The 18610-nt window shown below is 42.5% G+C and overlaps 1 long non-coding RNA gene across 2 annotated transcripts in view; it reads left to right on the top strand.

Moving 5' to 3' along the window:
• LOC307210552 overlaps positions 1-16298 on the top strand; it is a 92517-nt gene extending 76219 nt beyond the window's left edge. Inside the window, exon 4 of one of the 2 annotated variants that reach the window (XR_013836061.1) lies at positions 16139-16298. This is a non-coding gene — a long non-coding RNA (uncharacterized lncRNA). Of the gene's footprint in view, positions 1-12939; positions 13081-16138 lie in introns of those variants that run through there. The other variant, XR_013836062.1, reaches the window with a different exon arrangement.
• Positions 16299-18610: the final 2312 nt, after the last annotated feature.

Here is an 18610-nt window from a genome sequence, read left to right as displayed (position 1 = left end):
TTCCAAGGACAGTCCTGGAATTACGAAAGCCACCCTGGCTTCTGATTTGATCCCAGAATGTAAGCTGGCACTTATGCTGAGCAGCAGTGGCAGCTGTGAGGGAGCTTCCCACTGCCTCTCCACCGCCTCTCCATGGCCACGGGCCTTCACCCTTGGGCAGTTTGTAGCAGCTGCTGGAGACCGGATGAGGAGAAGGAGACAGTGGCGTAGCGTGGGGGGTGCAGGGGGCCCCGGCCGCACCGGGCACAACATCTGGGGGTTAGGGTTAGGGGGGCGCAAATCCACGGGTTAGGGGGCGCAAATCCATGGGTTAGGGGGCGCAAATTACTTGCCTTGCCCCGGGTGCTGACAACCCACGCTACGCCACTGGAAGGAGAGGATGTTACCACCGAGCCCTTCAGGTGTAGGCAGAGGGCAGGGCTGCCCTGGGTGGGAAGAAAGCAGGAATGGAATAGAGTTCAAGGACTCTTTTTTATGCTTTGTGCATCCGCGTCAAATCTTGCCCCTTTCCAAAATTTATTTGTGCGTCATTTTCTTTTTGTAAATACACCAAAGAATCAAATCAAATCAAATTGGGATCAAGGTTTTTCCCCAGAACTGTGGAGGCTGTGTGTGCTGTGTCCCATTGGTGTAGTGGTGGAGGGAATGCTCTGTGAGAGAGGGACACAAAAAATGGGGGTTTGAGGAGGGTCATTTGGTGAGGAGTGAGAAATGTCCTTATTTTCATCTGAGGAATGTTGGAGGGTATGCATTCTGTCTCCCAACTTGCTATTGGTATTAACCCTTGGTTTGGTTAAAGCTCAGCTTCCTTTTCAGGTTTCTTTAATCGGAACAGTGTTTGTTAATGAGAGGATGAGCCTGGAGCTACAACAGCATTGGTTATCATTTCCTTAGTCTGTTGCATGTGTTATTTTCATGGCACAGATACATTGCTCTTGAAGTAAGGCCTGCTGTCTTTTTATGGGACCAGCTGCAGGCCCAAATTCTCCACCCACAGAAACAACTACTATAAAAACTGCTATTAAAATATTCTTTCTTTGTGTTTAAAAAATAAGCAGTGTCACTGCAAAAAATTGTAGGTGCTGAAATATGCCATCAGACAACCCAGCCCTTAGAGGCAAAACAATAACACCCCTTCCCCTTTTCTGGTGCCTGAGCCAGTGTCAGGCATGTTGGAAGGTGCAACCCATATAGTTATATGGAGCTGTCACCTTATGGCCAACTCCATTGGGGTTCTGGAAAATTGGCATGCTTTTTGCCATCCTTGGGATAATTTTTCTTTAGGTGATAGGAGCATCTTGATTGTCACTGGAGCAAGTGTCACAACTTAGCTGGAGTGAAAATAATGTGAGGAAGAACAAAGGCCCAGAATTGGCTAATTGTTGTTGTTGTTGTTTAGTCATTTAGTTGTGTCCAACTCTTCGTGACCACATGGACCAGAGCACGCCAGGCACTCCTGTCTTCACTGCCTCCCGCAGTTTGGTCAAACTCATGTTAGTAGCTTCGAGAACACTGGCCAACCATCTCATCCTTTGTTGTTCCCTTCTCCTTGTGCCCTCAATCTTTCCCAACATCAGGGTCTTTTCCAGAGAGTCTTCTCATGAGGTGGCCAAAGTACTGGAGCCTCAGCTTCAGGATCTGTCCTTCCAGTGAGCACCCAGGGCTGATTTCCTTAAGAATGGATAGGTTTGATCTTCTTGCAGTCCCTGGGACTCTACAGTATGTACCTGCCCTAAATGCTCTTAGCACAGGGATAGTGGAACTTCTCCGTGACAGGATAGATTCCTGGAATGAGCAGCCATGTAATAGGCAGGAGAGGCCAGGGAACTAGCTGGAGAAGGGACCTCTTCTTAGCCCAACAGTATGGCTGGGCAAATGACTGCACCATAGCCAACTTGACTGAGCATAGAACCTAAAGAACATTGGTGGCATGGAGAATCAGGCCAGTTGCTTGGATGAAATCAACCTGAGAGTTGGGGGAGGGCCTTAACACACCCCAATATTACTTACCCCAGTTGATCATTTGTTAGTTGATCAGTCGGTAAAGCATGAGACTCTTAATCTCAGGGTTATAGGTTTGAGCCCCACATTGGGCAAAAGCAGTGCTTTTTTTCTTAAAAAAATGTTTAGGGGTACTCTTGTTTTCCTACCCATATTGAAATACTGCTCCTCAATGAGGCCAAACTTAGATTCACAAAATGTTTAGGGGTATGCGTCCCCCTGCGTCCCCCCAGAAAAAAAGCACTGGGGAAAAACTCCTGCATTGCAGGAGTTGGACTAGATGGGCCTTGTAGTTCTTTCCAACTCAACAATTCTATTCCAACTCTGCAATTCTGTTCTATTCTATTTCATCAAAACAGATGTGGCCAAATTTTAACTCCCAAACTGGTGCCCACCTTGTTTTTGCCAACCACAAGTGTGAAACTGAGTGAGGTGCATTTTTTGTGTGCTTGCTTGTTTCTCAGGAGCTGCCTACCATCTAGATGTACAACTCCTAAGGAACAGTAGCCATTTCCCCCAAACCCTTTCTTAGTTTCTCACTCCTGCTCTCCAGGTTTTAGTAGTACTGTTAAGACTATTCATCACCACAAACCATATGGGAAGCACTTTCTGGCAACTGTACCTGATTTTTGCAGGAATTTATATTTAGCACTCAGAGGCTTCACGTGTTAACCAGGAGAGATCAAAAGAAGATATCAGTTGCATTTCATTTTCTTTGCGTTTGGGGACAGGGGAAATGTTGAAGAAAGAACTTGTGGGGACATTGCACACATCTCCCTATAGGCGAGTTGTAAAAGTCCGCCCTTCATGACCATAGAAACACTCTTCCTATTTTAGTACTTCCTGGTATTATGTAAAGCTGCCTTGGGGAAATTCTGGCAAACCAGTCATGAAACTGCTGCCACAGGGGTCAGAAACCTTGTTCAACCCGATGGCCATATTCCCTTGTGGGTACTCTTCTGGGGACCACATGCCAGTAGTTGGCAAAGCCAGAGGCAAAAGTGGTCAGAGCACAAATTTGAATGTTTTACCTTGTACAACAGGCTAGTTTCTACACACACACACACACACCTCTCTTTCTCTGTCCTTGGTCTAGGCATGCAAGAAACATTTTCAGAGTTCAAGAACACATTCAAACCAAGCAAGAATGATAAGTGACAATACAAAGCAGGGGCATTGAGGGGCGTGGCCTGGGAAGAGGGGTGTGGCCTGTGACCAGTTCCGAGGGGCAGATAGAACAGCAGGAACGGCTGTATTTTGCCCCTAACCTGAGGTTTCCCATATCTGTCCAGACTGTTTGTTGCATCCAGAACCGATGCTTCTTTAAGGAGTTTGACAAACCAAAATTTATGTATGTATGTATGTTTACTCAGAAATGTCCCCCTGAGCCCGATGGGGAATCCTCCTTCATATGTATGCAACCAAAACGGTGAAACTACAGGGAAGCCCTAAATGGTCAGGAAAAATAAAAATGGGTTAAACATGAGTAACAATCACTGCAGAAATGGCAGTGGCTCGATACTTGCAGAGACATGTTGTACCAAATCGTAAAACTTAAAAATTGTGCAGCTTTCTGCTTCTGAAAAGTGTGCCAGGGTGTCATGACCCAGATAGTAAATTCAAGGGTGTTTACATTTTTTCCTTTGGAGGCTTGCATTTTTGAGAGAATTCATATTTTTTCTTAATTGTTAGTTGACATAGGAGACGTCCTTTGCGAAATGAAACAGGAGAAAGGAAACTGTTCGCCAACCCCATTTTTCAGACTCATTGCTAGAAGCCTTTTCAAGGCTGTGCAAGGCATAGGAAGGTGAAACTGGGAATGAAAACCAGATGCCTTGAATTGCACTCCAGTGCCTTAAACATTTCTGCGATTCAGTATTGTATTACAAGAAATTGAGATGTCTGGAGTCTTTACAGGAATAAAGCTTAGCTTATGTGGATGCTGGAGTGGGGCTGCAGTATGACAAAATGGAGATGGAGAGTCACAGTGTGGTTTGGGCATGAAGGAAACTTAGATATTAGAACTGTTGGTGCTTTAAGGGTGCAATTCTATGATCCACCAGAGGCTGCCTCAAGGGCTATAGGGTACATTGCATCTCCAACTCTGGCATCAGAGGCAGAGCTTTGATATTGGAAAAAGGGGCTGGTCCAGTGTTGGCTCCTCCTCCTTGCCACCAGCAGATCCGCGAAAGCCCTGATGTCAGAAGGGCCAAAAAAAGAGAGGAAATGTCATGGATGTTCTGGAAAGGGACTTGGATACAAAACCATCACAGTCTCCTCACCAGGGAAGCCAACTTGAATAAAATCCGGGGGGGGGGGTGTCAGGTAAACCCTGCCCTGCATAATCGATCACAAGATGCAGCGTGTTCACACCATTTGAATGGCAATGTCCATCAACCGGGGGGGGGGGGAGCCCCCTCAAATATATTATTGCACTTGGCTCCTATGTTCCTGACAAGCCCCCAAACTAGGGAGATATATCTTTTAAAGCTACATATACACATATCAAAGTGATTGTAATTCATTGACTGGGCACTGAATTCCTCCTACCCACAGATTAAGACAAGAAATTGTAATTGTATAGCATGAAGGAGACAGCAAAAATATGTAATCAAGTTAACAATGTAGAGTACTACCCTCCAGGCGGTTAGTTCTTAGTACCAGACCTCTGGTGGGCTGCCTCCCTCCTTTGCCTGTTTGTCAAGGTACATGTCAGTGCTCAAAGCACATCTCAGCGTGAGGAATGCAAAGAAGCTTTGTTGGGAGACTAGATGTGGTAGTGAAATGGCTTGTGCTAGTGGAATGGCTTGCGAGAGAGACTGTACAGAAAGCCTACATAGTTCTCATGGCTGGTTATGCAACAGGTTGCTGTAGCTCCAATACTTCCTGTTGCCCAACAAGTTGCTGCACTTAATTTTGTATTGCACAACCTTTATTCTCACTTGTATGATAGCCCTTGTGCTGGTGGTCAGAGAACGTTGAATCTGGGCCATCATCTTACTGTATGTTCATGAATGGTGGATAGACCTGGGAAAGAGTTATTGAAAAAGCCACCGCTGAATAGGCTGGCTGCCACAGCTGCCACAGGAAAAGTCATGGCCAAGTTGTATGCTGAGCAGCAGAATGTCAAAGGGGCAGTGGGGTGATGGAGAATTTTTTTTAAATTGAAAAGCAGTCAGATCCCATGTGGAAATCTGCAATTTAAAGTGCATCTCAGTTCTGTAGTAGCGGATCACTCCTGCTCTACACGTCAAGGATGTCTTTATTTTCCAGGTTTTTGGCAGTATTTGCTCTTTTTCTTTACCAGCAGGTGTAACATACATTAATTACCGTAGGTGATTTCAGCTTTGTACTTAATCAGGTAATTTATATATAAAGCTGTTACAAAAATTGCAAGGAGTGAAATACACATGAATATTCTGAGCCTTTGAGGAATTCCTCAAATCCCCCATGCTTAAGCAACGCATAGGCGATTAAAAGGAAAATGTACAGTGGTAGCCTTGTGTGACCCACACCCTGTACAGACTATTTTCTAGAAAGGGTCTGTGCAGTTCCTTAGCACCTTGGGGCACACAGACTTGGACTTAAGTTATCAGCTATTTCAGAATTATATTAATCCCTGCTTATGGAATAAGGCATGACAAGGCACGGTGGCCGTGAGGACCATGTATATAAGAACAGACCAAAACAGACTTTGGAATGTTTAACAGGCATTTTTGGTGTTGCTTGGGAAGTATATTTAACATCTAATCTCTTGTTCCCCATGGCTTGCACGTCCTCACCTAAAGGAATTGGGAGGTGAACCACTTAATTGTTCCTAAACTCTGTATGAATATTATTACTGATAGAAGAGTTCTTAACTGAATTCCTGCTGCCCGCCCCAGATCTTTCCAGAATTACTAGGAGTCATAAAAAGGTACTCTGGCTCTGCATAAAAATCAAATAAGAGCTACTTGTTCGGAGTGGGATTAGAAGCATGCATGTGACTTTATCTATTGATCTGGCATTTCTTCTTATGTCCTTCATTTTAAGGAATGAATGAGACGGCTGCAGCAGCTGTGTCCAAGCTCAAAGCTGAACAGGCCCGTCATTTGTTGATTCTGTTTTTAGAAAGTATCTGATGCAGAAGGTAATTTACCTTTTGCACATGTAGCTGTGTTTTGATCTTGGTAAACTTTGGAGTTTTCTTTAAGGGTACTTCCATATAGGGGAACTCTAACATTGTAAATGCTTCAGAACTCATGAGCAATAGGTTTTTCTTACCTTTTCTGGTTTCCCCCAGAAATGATAAATCTGGATTAAGTGGGGAGTTGCAGGGTTGAGGAATTAGGCTGACATTTTGATGCCAATGACATCATGCGAACACTGTGAAAAATGTACACCGGGAATGGAGAACCTGTGGACCTCAAGATCTTGTTGTACTCCAACTCCCTTCATCCATGGGCATTGGTCATGCTGCTGGGATTGATGGGCACTGGGGTCCAACAACATTTGGAGGGCCACAGACTCCCCAATCCTGATTTACATGGATTAATAGAACCCACCCCACAATAAACGTATGTGTGGAAGCACCCCAAGAACAACTTTTACACAGTTTGGCTGTATTCAGGGAAAGTAGACCTGGCCAGTAGCCACGGTTTTAATATTTTTCTACATGGTGTGACCTTATTGCTTAATTTATTATGGTGGAGAAGTGGGTTAAAAATTATCTTCTTCAGTGTTTGTTTCAAAATAATTTGGACACGGTCACTGTCAGAAAATTGATTCGCGGAGCCATTCGTTATGACATCACCACCCTGAACTTTGTCTGGAGTTGGAGCCTGTAGGAGTTCAGGAAGTGTTAAGAGAGTGTCAGCATCTCCTATCAGAAGTTCTCCTGCACTCCTTTCCTGAGCTTTCTGCCTGAGTCTTCTCTATTGCAGGACATGAAAACCTCTCCCTACACCTTGTAATTCACTCTCCCTATTCCATATTGATCTTAGCTGGTCCCCTGTCTTTCATCTCGTGACACCTCTGCTTGTCCCTCATAGACTTTCAACTTGGATTGCATGCTGTAGGAAGGTCAGGCACTGTCAAGGCTAGAAAGGGCATGACAGCTTTGAGAGAAATTTTTTAATGATGGATCAGGAGGGCAGAAGGCATGACAGAATCAGAGAGGAGGGAACCCTGGAAATCTCACAGACTTGTTAGAGGGAGAACACAAGAAACAAAATCACATGAGTCAGAAAGATTCAGGCGTGGAGGAGTAGGCAGGAATATCAAAAAGAGCAGTAGCAAGGATCTTCTTGTTGAACAAGCAACCTCAAATTTATCACCCTGCTGCAAGTTTTTATACTGTGTGTAGCAGTTTATACTTCGGATTGTTGCTTTGGAGAATGCTGAAATTTTGTCTTGGGCCACACAAAGGACTCATTTTTCTATTAGCTGGCAATCTCTCTTCCTGCTATTTCTCGCAAGTGTTGGAAAGGGGAGGAGGCTCATTTGATACTAAACCTCAATGCGGTTGAGATTGGGCTATGCCCCAATTTGGAGTGGGGGGTGGCAGAGGGGGACCAGATCCCTTTCCTTTAGGAATGGTCCTCTTAGCTACTGTTTTTCAGAAGGCTATAGAGGTCAGGATTTAGATAAAATTGTGGGGCGTCAGGGTGACTTTTTAAAGGCCACCTAAATAAGTTCAAAGCTGAGATGAGATTTGAATGTACTGATAGGGCTGCTGTACATTAAGTAATGGCTTCTTGTGACAGACAATGTCTTTCCCAATCGTCTATTATTTTTCTGATGCTAGACAAGAGTGTCATTTTGGTAGAATCACCAATATCTTTGCTGTTCAGGTACTATAATTGTTCTAACCAATTAACACATTAACCATCTTAATTTCAAGAGATTAATAAGCTAAAATACATTTTTATTGACATATCAACTGAACATGAAATATTCTGTTGTTCTGCAACATATTGTTCTACTCACCAAATGATCACATTCTTTTTCAGTTTGTGAGAGCCTTTGCTAATTTTTTAAAAGGATTTGCTTCTCAGTTCGTCCATGACATTTGGAAAAATAACTATTCACTGCATGGCCTGTACTGAAAATCCGATACTGATTAAAACATCATCTTGTTAAATAGCTCTGGAGAGCATTCTTTACAGCCCTGAGCTCTCTGTACATATGGTCAGACAGGCATTTTGTCTAACTAGCAGTATCAAGCTAGAACATGCCTCAGAGTGCACTTAAGAAAGACACAATGAACTCCTAGTGTTCTTGCAGTATCTCTTCATATGAGGGGTCTAAGTATTTATTGTAATTTAATTGCAGAATGGGCACATAACAAATTTAGGCTTATTTGTGTGTTTTTTAGGAATGATATTTAGGGTTGCAAGCTAGAGATTGCATCCATCTCGTGAATTGTCTCTTTGCTCCACTCCTTCCCTGGTCCCACTGCACACCTGATGGAATAACCCGGGACCTCATTTTATCAGGTGTGTGTGTTGAGGTCACAGGTGGATGAGGAAGGCAGAAGAAGCCATGGATGTATCCTCTTTTGTAGCTGTGAATCTGGGTGTGATTTCTGGGTTGTGATTTGGCAGCTCTAGACAGAATCTGTTTCTCCTTATCTTGTTAGTAAAAACAGAGGTGTAAATTACTGAACATCTCTGTTTTTTCAGATTTGGCTTCCCTTTCCACAGTAGCAAAACTCTGCCTTCATAAAAGAAAAAGATACCTTAGATATTTGCGACTGCCTGTTGCTTACAGTTACAAATGCTCAAAAGGGAGAAGGCATATGTAGCATTTCCCATGACTGCACATGCGGGACCCAGTCATGTCTACTCTGATTGTCAACAGGATTTCAGGCCGGGATCTTTCCCAGACCTGCTACTCAAGTCCTTTAACTAGAGAAGCCAAGACTTGAACTTTGTATGCAAAGTACAGTATGTGCTCTACCATACTTGTGTTCTACCATGTGTTCTTTGAGCTATACTTTTAGCTATAGTCCTATAACCCTTTCCTTGGAATTAGCCCCACTAAACGCAGTGGGACTTCTGAATAGACACATATAGGTTTAAGTTACATATGATTTCAACATGGCTAAAGTGTGACATAACTTCTTTTGGTTCCAACCCAATATTTTACCACTCCTGATAAGGCATGATGAAATAATTGAACTGACAAGTGAAATATAGTAGTGGGCAGGCACCTATTCAGCATATCCTCTGCCTTACCAGCTGAAAATGGTAGGGGGGCGGAATGAAGCTGTATGTCAGCAGCTCTATTTATAAACCACTTTGGAAGGTTGTTTACATGAAAAGTGATATTTAAATTATTACATAAATAATAGTTAAAGAGAGAGCAGATAAGATGAGCTAATTAAGATGTTACCTCTTCAGGTGTGTTTATCACTAGGTTTATTTCCAGCTAACCAGTTATCTTCATGTACCGTATTTCATTTCAGTGCTTTCTAAAACTCATATGTAATGCCATCTGGACTGGGTATTTAGTTAAGCTGTAATGCCTTTACAGCTACTGTCCTCTTGTAGCTCTGTCTGAATCCCATCATATTTATTGTTTTTATACTTAAATTTAGGAATTTTGTCAGAAAATTGTCAGTGTTTTTATATTATGTATTATCATGTAATATGTATATTAAGTTTACAAATATGAATAAGTTCTTGTGCAATATTTTTCAGTTTTAGCAATTTATTCATTTTCTTTTTGCTTGTTAGTCTCTGTTACTTTTGTTGTTTTTAGCACTAAGAGGCTCCTTGCTTTCCTACTTCATTCCAAATAGTTTTGTTTGTGGGGGCATGTTCTTGTGGATCCCAAGCATCAAATGTATCCAGTTGCTCAATGTTTCCATGTGACCACCATTCGTGGTGCAGCCTCACTGGAAACACTCCTCCTCACACAATACCAGTGGAAATTCATTTTCATTTTGATAAGTCTTGCAGTGGAGATGTCCACGGCACGACTAGCACTCTGGCACCACTTTCATCCACTCAGGGATGCTTCAGTTGCAGGCATTTGGGGTGGAGTATGAGCAGATAGAAGCAGAAAATTATAATCACTTTGCATATGTGCTGTAAACCATTTTAATCTGTTAATTGTTCTGTTGCCCATCGTTATCATTTCTAATGCATGTGGCGGGATGTAAATTATGCAGCCTTGCAACAAGAGCTTAAGTGACTAGGAAACTGAACATCTGTTCTGTAGGTGAACAGAATGGAAGCTAATCTTGTACTGCCATGAGGACATGGTGTGTGTGTGTATGTGCGCGCGCTCAAACTTTTCATTTTATCTTTTGTGAAATGATGAAAAAGATTGTCTAGTGCACACAAAAGTGTTTGAAGGAGCACAGGAGTGACTCATCTTCAACTTCCCTCTTACCAGCTAGATATATCAGCTGCAAACGTCAACTGGCACCTATTTGATGTAGAGAAAAGAGATTCATTCTATGGTAATGAAGCAGCAAGGGGAAACATCTAGGCTGCAAATGGAGGAAGACTCAGGATGTGTGCAACAAAACATGGGATTTAGTCCACTTTAAGGGCCATTCTGAAACAGTGCAGGTTGCAAAGAGGACCATTATTCTGTCTACTTGCTTCCACCCAGCAGATCTTTTCCATGTGATAGAAGCTGTTTAAACTCAAGATGGGTGACAGTGGGCGGGTTCTATTTGTGAAGCATTTTGTCTATAAAATTGATCACATTTAGTGTAGCCTGGATAGCACACTGGGTGCAGTTCAGTTGCTCCTTCAGCTTGTTGCAATTGTTTAGATGAGTTCCGTTCTCTGCAGCCTAAGAATATGGACAGGGAAGTTGTCCTACATGCTCATTTTTTGCCCATCATGGCTAATAATGTCTGAGTGGTGGTGGTGGGAGGGTCTGTTTGTCTAGATGAGTCTTACTCCATCAATCAGAGGTAGTGAACCTATGGACCTCCAGATGACTTCTGGCTCTAATCCCAAACAACGTGACAAGAGGGCCACAGGCACCTTCCACCCACAATTCCAGTGTATGGGTCTCATATCTAGAGCCCTTTGCTTCCTTTTCAGGAAAGTCTCTGTACATCCCTGCAGGTGGTCAACCACAATAGATTTTTGGAAGGCTCCTTTTCTATTTCCTATTTAAAGTGCAGCTCAAGGCCAAAGAAAGACGTGGCATTGTTCACATGGTTTTCTTCCCATTCTTCCCACAGTTAACATGAGGGGCCTGATTCTGAGCAGGACCACAGCAAGGGCAAATGGACTAGCACAGTTCCAATCCAGCTTCCTCCTCACTTGTGCTAGCTCTTTGTTTAAAAAATCAACCAAGCACACAAGGACAAAAGAAAATGTGAATGGCATTGCATGTAGTTTAGCTCTCAAGTGAATCCTAGCACTTTCAGTGGGGCTTACTCAGTGTAAGTGCACATAAATGTCATTGAACACAACTGGGCTTTCTTTTAAGGAAATATGCAGGCTTCATGTACTTTCAGATTTCTAACCTATCACTCCCCACCCCCACATCCCCCAAACCAGGAAAGACTTTTTAAAAAACTGAACTGCATTGAGGCTGAAACCCTAGATGCAATTGAATTCAGTGGTGGTAGTGCATGGAATAGTACTGTCAAGGTGCCAACTTTATGAACCTGTTTGATTTGGTAAATTGACATAGGTGTGCAACCCATTAACAAGTCACACAAGTTCACAGAAAGGGTATTGCAAAGATTTCTTGCTTCTAACAATGAACTATTGCTACTAGTTAGGAATTGGTTGAAATGCTTTGTAGATATGCATGGGATCAGGCTCAGTGGAATTGCTCCCATTAACCTCTGGATGCCATCCAGAATGCTTTAATGCTCCCAGGGGAAAGTGGAATTCTTACATGGAGTGTTGGACTAACCTGCTCATGCCACTTGCTTGGTGAGTTCATTTCCCCCACAGCATCTGGAGAAAATCTGAACAAAGGGGAAGGCATGGCAAATAAGCTGTGATTAATACCTTAACTCCATAAGCTTGGTGTGTGGGCTTGGCCTAACCTAACTGTTAAGCAACAAAGAAACAAGAATTCCCATACAGCAGATCTCTTTGAAATGTCATTAAGCAACTTTCAGGAGTGAGGCTGGAATGCATGCTTAGACTGTTAGACCAGAACCCCCACTCTCATTGTTTTAGAAGTATCTGTCTATTTACCCATACTTCCTCCCTTCAACATATGGAAACATTGGCTTTCTCCATTATTGTCGTAAAGATTGTTAGCATTGCTAATAAAACATACTTTCAATACCACTGCTTAATGGTTTTCCTGTGGAATGTTTTAAAACCGTCCAGTGCTCACTGCTTTTCTATTAAAGAAAAGTATTTGCAGAACTACAAGAGCAAGGATACCTTGCCGTGGAAATATGGCTATGATTTTCATTACAATGAAGAAAAGGCTGTAGCCCACAAATTTCATTACAATGAAGAAAAGGCTGTAGCCCACAAATTCAGCTGTTTTATTTATTTTCTTCCTAGACAATAAATTATTATTCCACACTTAACTGTAGTGCTAGGGTCCAGAGCTTAACACATCAGGTCACCTATGAACGCCAGTTGTAGATGCCTTAGAGGTAGGTTGCCAGACAACTTGTTACCTGTGTCAGCTTGGCACTTGAGAAGCCTAAAAGCTCCTTAATACTCAAAGACATTTCAACTAACTGGGTTAGCAGCTGCATGACCACCTATAAAGCACATTAGTAAGTTGTGTAACAATAGCCAATTTGGGGTTATGGAAATTGGCCCAGACTCTTTCAACACTTTCTTTTACGTCGAGGTTCCCATCCCATTGCCAAGGTCTACAAGCCTCACCAGCTTCCTGAATTCTTTTACGATTTTCTGGCACCCATCATTTGTGTCTCAGTTGGAAATGTCTGCCCCCGTATCCTGACTTGAAAATAAAGCTTTCATTTTCTTCCATCCTTTTCAGAGAAAGGCATCTCTCAGGAAAGTGCTTACAACAGATAGCAGAACAAAAACTGACAGATGCAGGATCAAGTTGCACAATGAAGGGTGGCTAAGCTTCTTTGAAGATGAATACTTCATATTCAAAATAAAATAGATCATTGGATTTAGTTTGGGGGAGTTTTTTTATTTAAAAAATCCCTTGGTGTAGGGTTTTAAACAAACAGATGCTGCATATATCCTTTAAAATTGTCTTTGTTTATTATACTGAAGTGAATCTGGCTCTGAAGGCTTAAAACACTTCAGGCTCTAGTGTGATTGGCTGGTTTAAATGTTACTTTCCTCTCTTGGAACCAAGGCCTGGTGCCAGCTAATTAAAGGAGGCTGTTGAAGAGGTTGGCCACGTGGAACCCACAGCAGCAGCACTGCAGAAAACTGGGTTCAACATTGTAAATGAATATCTGTTGGTAACATGAAAGCACCACTTGTGTCTCCATTTCTTATTCTATGTAACAATAGAATTTCTCAGACAGAAATTATTATTATTATTATTTGTTCCTCACAGCCTCTCTTCAAATCTAACACCTCAGGATTTCCACCCGTGTCACATTCTGTTATTAAAACTTCCCTTTTGAGATTGCACAATGCATTTCTCCCCAATACTTATACATTGGAGAGGCATGTCCTCTGACGGTTATGTGATCATCTGGTACTGCCCTTACAAAGTCTTACGGTGACACAATGTATGCAAGCTAGTGGTCATGATTTTATATCATCTGACTGCATCAACCTTCTGCTACCTGGTGCTCTCCACACATGTTGGACTACACCTCCCATCACTCTCAGCCAGCATAGGTAATGGTCAGGGAAGATGAGAGTTGTAGTCTAAAACATTTGGAAGACACCAAGTTACAGAAGAGTGCAATATACCATCCTGTAGTAGTGTTGAATGCAGCTTTGCTAAAACCCAAACACTGCTGGGCATCAGCAACAAGGTGGTTCTACCTTAGTTGGAGAAACTCTCCAGACTCAGTAAAAAGTTGTCACCCACCCACATTTGGTCATTTCAAATAGAGGACTAACAATAAATTCAAAGACATCTAATGTATTTCAGAGTCTTGCATGTTGAAGGGCTATCTAACCACCATTTTGTCTCGCAAAGCATTGCTTCAGTAGCATTCCCAGTAGCTCTCCCAACTGCACCAGCAATGAGAAAATTCCACAAGGCCCAATAGAAGCCTTCTTCCCATTCCCTGGAGCGTTAGTTGCTTGCTAGGGCCGGTGCTAAGACAGAGGGGGATGAGGAAGATTTCCCACTTGTTTCCATATTGCCTTGTGCCACAAGGTCCTCTCACAGTGGTGGCAATGGTGGGGACAGAATTCTGTTGAGCCCTGTGCAATTCCTCCTTGCACAGATGTTGTACGGTGCTTGACTGGATTAAGATTTTTTGTAATAATATTTAGCATATATTGGGCTTTGTGATTGTTCAAAGTGCTTCACATGTATTATCCCTGTAATAATACAATAGAATACGTCAATATCATTAGCCCCATACCATAGATGGATAGGTGGGACTGACAGATAATTGCTTGCCTAAGGAGTTCACCCAACTTAAAGGCTTATCCACACGTACCTTTTGCAGTGCTCTTTCCAGGCACAGGTCCATGCTTTAAAGTTCTGTGTCTGAGCACTCCTTTTTTCCTCCCTGGAGCTTTCCCTGTGAAAACCTGCTCTTTAAAGCTGAAGGGCAACAAATGGAATTTGAATTGTCTATGGATTGCTGTTTGCTCCAATTCAGCAGTAAAGGGTGGGTTTTGTTGGGAAGGCTCCAGACATGGAATTTTAAAGTGCAGGCCATGCCTAGAAAATGCGGAGGAAAGGTAAGTGTGAATAAGTCATGAGATAATGACAGAGTGAAGGGGGCTCTGACCGTTAAAAATGTTATTTGCAGCATGTGAAATGGAGGAAAGAAAGCTCTTGCCTGATGTAGTGCATTACCCAGAGGAAAAAGTGCAACACAGCCACACATGCAGAGCATGATGTGACCTATCATACTGCAGTGTGGAAAAAGGATCTTATTTTATATGTTCATTACACACACCACTGCCCTACCTTATCCTATGGCACCAGTGCAGCTTGCTGTAAGTTTGAAAGTCATCACTAGTCAACGAAGGACTCAAAATGTAAGTGACATATGCATACAGGGTGTGAGGAAACCAAGATGAATCAATGAAATAATATACATTCTTCTCCATTAACTGAGGTTTTCTTGTCCCCATAATTCCCCTTTCCCTAATCATGTTCAGTGTGGCGCTGCTATTTAAGTTGGACTTCTTTCAGCCCAGATCTGTGAGAGCAGAGTCACATAAAAATGCATTAAACAGGTCTTGAGCAGCTCAGTTTCCATTTTCATCTTCTCCCAGGTTTGAAAGGATTTCTTAGAGCCTGCCATTTGTTTATCTGTCTTGACAAACACTCTCTCTTTTGCTCTATAAATCTCCTCCCTCTGTTCCTCTCTCTCTTGATTCTTGAAATGATGATAAGGCCTGACTACGCAACTGCAGTATATCTGAAAACATGAATCAGCGATAAAACATGGCCAGAGATAATGGCACACAGTGAAACCCCCATCCCATGAAAGCCCCCCCCCCAGCCTTATGAAATAAGTAAATGCATGCAGGAATTGGGTTGTGAAGCGGTCTCAGCTTGAATATAGATTGCATGTTGTTTTCTGCCTAGTCATTTTGTCCCCATCTTGGCATTAGGTGAAATGCACAATTTTATATTTGAGCATGCTTACAGAATTAGCGGATGTAAACAAGCCTATTACCCTAGATCTGTCACCAAATATATCACTTTTTCTTTACAACATGATAATACAAGATGAAAGTTAGGAAAAGGAGTCAGTGTAGTAGCATACTGCATAAAGTGATGGACGTTGCATGAATTGGAGCTTTTTCGACTGCAAACAGCAGGTAGGTAAGGGTGGATGATCTAGATCGGAGCCATGGTGAAGCCCCCTGCACTTTCCAGCATATCAGTTTGGGGGGGACCCCCCATGTCTTGAATTTGCTTTGGAAAAGCACAAGTGCTAATTGTGTGAATGCCATCTCGTTTAGTTTGGCCCCTAAATCAGACATACCTGGATGCAAATCTCTGTTCAGCTATGTACTCTTTATGTGGTGTTGGTCTCAACTGTGTTTCTCCTCCATCCCTATCTTAGGAAAGGGACCAGTGGAAGGCACAAGGCAGTGGCTGCACTAGCTCTTCCTGCAACAGACCTTTCAATAGCAGGATTTCCAGACAGCTTGAGACCATGGCAGAAAACAGGACTGGATGCAGCCCATCTGGAAACTCCCCATTAAATTAATTCAACCACTTTAGAATATATATATATATATATATATATATATGCCCAAACAAATCATTTCCATATAGAACAAAAGCAAGAAATAAAGACTTCGGAGTTTCATTTGTTTATTTGTTTTTTGTTTTTTAAAAAAGCTTATCTAATTTTGATGACTGACTTCTCTGTCCACACAAGCAAAACATCTTTTCTAACCAGAGCTGGAAGCTAAAAAAAAGGTCTTTCAGGGATTGCTGTGTAATGATTTTTCTGATTTGGAAGATGAAATGCACAAACTGCTCTCCTGAACAGAGATGGATTATAACTTCAAAAAGTGACTTTTGTTCTCAAAGAATGAGTATCTGTTTGATGGAGGAAAGTGCACGGGACATTTTGTTTTTCCTCTGACAGTTGGACATTCCAGAGTTACCACGGCCACTCTTATGAGGAGAGGAATTCACCTTTTCACATTAGTTAAAAAATGGCATGATGCTCCAGTGTGGAAACGAAAAGATGATCAGTACCACTTCATTAGTTTAGTGAGCCATTTTGAACCTGAATCCCTACAGCACTAAATGCTGTGACACAGGAGTACCTGAAGGTATGCCTGTTTCTCTATGGATGTGCCTGACTGCTGAGAGCATCATTAGAGATACTTCCCTGGGTGTGAAAGAGGTCCTTTTCTATGGTTCCGCCCCATTTGTGGAACCTCCTGCAAGAGACCCTCCTGACACCTTCTTCATTTTCTTGTAGGCTCAAAGGCACTAGGCAAAGGCCATCCTTTCTCCCAGAGTTTTGGATACCTGAAGTTTTGTTTTATCAAGTTTTAGAAAGAAAGAAAAAACCTGTTTTAGATTGGCAGATAGGCTGCTGGAATTGTCAGTTTGTTTATTTGAACATTTGTGCCTTGTTGTTGTTGTTTGTGTTTCTTGATGCTTTTCCTTTGTTTTAATTTTGTCCCAGCGACTTCTTGTTGGCTGCCTTAAGTCCCCATTTGTACGAGAAAGGTGCATGAAAACATTCCACTAAATGAAAACACAATAAACTACCATCGTACCAAAAATTTATGCATAGCACCCAAAAAAAGCAAACAGAAAGTTCATTGTCTCCCTGCTGCCCCATGTTTCCACCCCCCCCCCCCCGATGCTTACTGCTATTGCTGTTGAAATGCTCCTGTGATTGGCAAGGACTTGATGTAGAAGCAAGGACAACAAGGAGAAGCAGAGAGGAACAGAAGCAAGAACCCTTCACTATCACCTTTGCAGTCCTGTAGAGGCTGCCTACAGTTCCCAGCACAACTTTCATCTCATCGTGCTGAATACAGCCTGGCAGCTAAAGTACTGCACTTGCCTGTATTTGCAGTATCAGGCAGGCAGTGGAAATAGGAAATTTACTGAAGGCCTGGTGAGCTGTGATTTGGTTCAGCGGCTCCAAAACGGACCCCCAGCTGCATGCTGGAAATGGGGGTTGGTGCTCCTAAATTTGTCTTGGAGCCAGTAACAGGGCAACAGTTTTTTTTGCAAATGTGGGCACTGCAATTATTCTGTCCATCTAGTCTAATTGTGACCTTGAAGCTGATTCCCTAAGATGTCTTTCAGACTGGCAGAAATTCAAGCGTACTGAGTCCAGCAGTAACTCTTCTTCCTGTTTATCATGGTGTAAAGTTAAGGATCCTCAGGCCTCATGGCACACTAATTAGCATCCAGGGCTAAACAGCCAAAGGAGGAGGCTGCTGTCTCCCTGGTCACAAAATGAACTCTGTCCCTGCTTATTAAGGTTATGCTTAGAGTCAACATCTGAATTGCTAGAAGTTAAATATCTGCATGCAAGTGGTTTTATTGCATTGTGGAAATGAGTAAAGGTAATTAGAAACATCCAGCAATTTCCCTTCCCTCCCTGCGGGCACCAAAGTACCTTCTGCATGAATTTGCATTCTTCAACAAGAATGTGCTTGCACCAGGATGTTGAGTTTCCAGGTGCAAATTGCTTCTTTGTTATGCATCCCAAATTTGTTTCCTTAATTTTCCATCTTCATCAACTTGTGCCTAACAGAGTGCCCAATCTGACTGCCCTATCCATTGACCACAGCCATCAATCCATGCATCACCTTTTATCATGCCCTTCTCCAGAAAAAGACAAATATATAGCAATTGCACTCTATTCTGCTTTGGTCAGACCACACCTGGAGTACTATGTCCAGTTCTGGGCACCACAATTTAAAAAGGATATTGACAAGTTGGAACATGTACAGTGAAGGGCAACCAAGATCAAGGGTCTAGAAACCAAGATTTATAAGGAAAGTTTGAGGGAGTTGGGTATGTTTAGCCTGATAAAGAGGAAACTGAGAGG

The sequence above is a fragment of the Podarcis cretensis genome (assembly GCF_951804945.1).
Source record: "Podarcis cretensis genome assembly, chromosome: 2".
NCBI lineage: Eukaryota > Metazoa > Chordata > Lepidosauria > Squamata > Lacertidae > Podarcis > Podarcis cretensis.
The sequence above is the reverse complement of the archived record's forward strand: the minus strand, read 5'-3'. Positions and strand labels throughout refer to the sequence as shown.